The following is a 3,612-nucleotide window of genomic DNA, read 5'->3' on the forward strand; positions in this document are numbered from 1 at the left end:
AGGTGACGTTCAGCTTTAGAAGATCAATAGAAGGAAGAATCTGACTGACCCATTTACTAAAGCCCTCAATGTCAAAGAGTTCGAAGATTATAAATCGAAGATGGGTATATGATATTGTACCGATTGACTTTAGTTCAAGTGAGAATTGTTAAAAATTATGTTTCAAAACCAATCATCAGCTTATTGATGATTGAGCTAATTATTATAATTATATATAATTATTAAAATAATAAATATTATTTAATTTTTTCATCACTCTGTGTATATCTTATTTGAACTCTTATTTTGTGATGAAATCTTTAGGACTATTTGAATCGATATAGGAAGATATATCATTTAGTCCTTAAACCTAGTTCAAGGCTAAATGATATGCTATTATTAGGATGATAGCTATATTAAATATAAGTCATTGTGTGCCATGTGGGTCAGTTATCCTCTTAACCAAAGAGTGTGGAGATACTGACATGGCATGTAAGTAAGACGTAGGGGTACATCTCACTGAATGTGACTAACTGCAAAGCACTCTACTATCAAGAATAGCTCACAAAGGATATGGGTATAAGTGTCCCTCTGATCTGAGATCACCACGGTGACTTGCAAGCAACTCACTGTGCTTTGGTGCTGGACTATTTAAATTTTTAATTTAGTAATAAAAAATTTTTGGACACAGTCAAGTACTTGCGAAGTCGGTATGTGAGTCAAGATGGAATTGACCCCTCCAAAAAGTAAGAGTTAATGCATCAGTATGTTTCAATTCAGTAAAATCTTGATCGAGATAATCCATGTGATGGATTTGAAAGTTGAAATATAATATGGATGACCTTTTCAGGATTGACAATTAAACCCTTGGTTACCTTGAGTATTAAGGTTAAAGGGATGAATTATATGGTAACCATATGTCAATAGATTTTGCATGTTGCTTTACAATTTTTCAACCTATCCGATATCGGGTATCATTACTAGATGTCACTTTGATTGGTATAGAAAAATTATTCCTGTGTTACTGGTTTAGGTTCGAACCTATGGGGTTACACTCAAAAAAAATTTTGACTGATCATATGGCTGATCAATGATTAAGAATCATTCTAGAGTATAATCGTCAATTCGATTGATGATTAATCTTATACAAAAATTATAATAAATTAATTTACTAATTATTGATGAATTATAGAAGGAATGATTAGTAATTAGATTGCTAATTAGCTCAATTTGATTGAGCATTAAGGTTTGGATCAAATCTAATTAAATTAGATTCAATTTGATTTGATCCGATTAGATTATGAGATGACCTAATTACTAAAGATGTTCAATTCCTGATTTGATCAAAATTTGAACTCGATAAATTTTTGATTTGATTAAGATTTAATTGAGATTATTTGTTATCTAATTGGATTAGGTTCAATGGTCTAATTGTGTCTAACCTAATTTGGTTGGATTAAGAACCTAATTGGATAAGAATTTGAATTCGAGTTGAACCAACCCATGCGCCACCTGTTCTCTACACCCACTTTTTCTTCACGCAAGAAAGGTTCTTATGCGAATATTTTCTATACCTAGAAGTGCATTGTCACCCCCTTCTCTAGTTTTTTTTGGATAAGGATAAGTTGGTTCTTCATTCGAATTCAAATCATTTGAAATTTGATTAGAAACAACCTTGCACTTATCCTTATCCATACCTTGGCACCATCACCTTTGGAAGGCTAAAGTTTGTGCGATAAATTATGAAGTGAATGGAATTAGAAATGTCTCACACCTTAGCTGTTGTGGCACCCCACTTGGATAAGGATAAGTAGTTGAGTTTCAAATTCAAATTGGTTTGAATTTGAACTACATCTAACCACTTTATCCTTATCCCTTCACCTCTTCATGCCACCTTAAATTTCCTCTCATTTTGTGCTATAAAATGATTGAATTTTATCATAGAAAATCTCTTCTGAGAGAGAGGGGGCATGAAACAGAGAGGGGGTGGGCTTCTATGCATGAGAAATAGAGGTAGAGACCTTCCTCTTTGGGCATAAGGTCTAGGGTGGGTTCTAGGATTTCGACTCTAAATTTTTATGTGAGAAGAAATACAAGAGGGTCTTATTCTAATCTTTCACACCACCACTTCCTCATGTAGCTCTATCCTCTGATATGAAAGAGTCCGGATGATCTAAAGGAAGAAGCTTATTCCGGCCATCCAGTGCCTTCTGTGCGAGCTAGCACTCCCATGAAGGATGATCCGATCAGAGGTTCGAATGGATAACCTGTAGAGGTCGAATGAGCTGTGTGGCTGATCGACATCAGGAGAAACTCATACCATGCCTATCAGCAGTGGCGATCATCAATTTGTGCAAAGATAATGAATTCTGAACTCATCTAATTAGACCTGATTTAGGACATCGATGTGATCAATGCAGTTTCTTTTTTATATCAGATTTTTTTTTGTATACAAATTTCATGTCATAGATCCATAGTAGGTAGTTTAGATCTAATCTAAAGCATGCATAGAAGATTAAAATATTTAATTTACTATCTTTTGCTGTGCAAAATTTTTAAAATACATGCTTTGTACTATCGATTTTTCTTCATAATCTGCTCTAATGAAGGTGGTGTCCTCACCACATATCCCAAAGATTAAATCAAAATCTTTCAGCTCTAGAACTAATAAGTCTGCTTTCATCTCTCTATCCTTGATACCCAAAATGCAATTCTTTGCAAATTGAACTAACTAATATGACCTCTCCACTCAGTGTAGAAATATAAAGATCAGTCTCTAATAGCATAGGTGATATCATATTATACTTTTTAATAAAATTAGCTGATATAAAGAAGTGGGTAGCATCAAGACCAAGTAGAACATAAACATTACTAGATGATATTTTAAATTATACTTATCACCATCGAATTAGAAGCATGGACATCTTGCTGTATGAGTGCATATATCCACCCTTGGATTCTAGGCTATTGTTGTCCTCCTCCTTAATGTTGTACATACTATAACAAAAAAAGATATTTATGATGTAAAAAAATATCATAAATACTAAATTATTATCATAAATAATTATTTATGAAAGAAATTTCATCGCTAATAATTAGTCACTAAAAATGGGATCACAGATAATATTTTACAATAAAATAAAAATTTTTGTCTCTAATAATACTTTTTTGTGATGAAATATTTTCATCAAAAAAAATTATTTTCTAAATTATTTACGATGAAAAAGTTTCATCACAAATAAATGATTTTATGATGAAAATATATTTCCATCATAAATAAAATTATTTACGATAAAAATTTTCATCGTTAATAATTTAATAAATAAATTTAATATTTTTAAAAAAATAAAATAAATTATTTATGAGAAAAATTTTATCACAAATAATCATTTTTAAGATGAGATTTTATTTCCATCAAAAATAAAATTATTTATGATGGATTTTAATGTCATAAATAATTAAGAAAAGAAAATTATTTTTGATGTAAATTTCTATTGTAAATAAAAATATTAGTGATCAATTTATTTTCATCTCTAATAAGGTTATTTGTGATAAAAAATTTTTATCATAAATAATTTAAATATATATTTTAATTTTTTTAAAAAAATAAAATAAATTACTTGTGATGAAAAA

The sequence above is a fragment of the Elaeis guineensis genome, chromosome 3 (assembly GCF_000442705.2).
Source record: "Elaeis guineensis isolate ETL-2024a chromosome 3, EG11, whole genome shotgun sequence".
NCBI lineage: Eukaryota > Viridiplantae > Streptophyta > Magnoliopsida > Arecales > Arecaceae > Elaeis > Elaeis guineensis.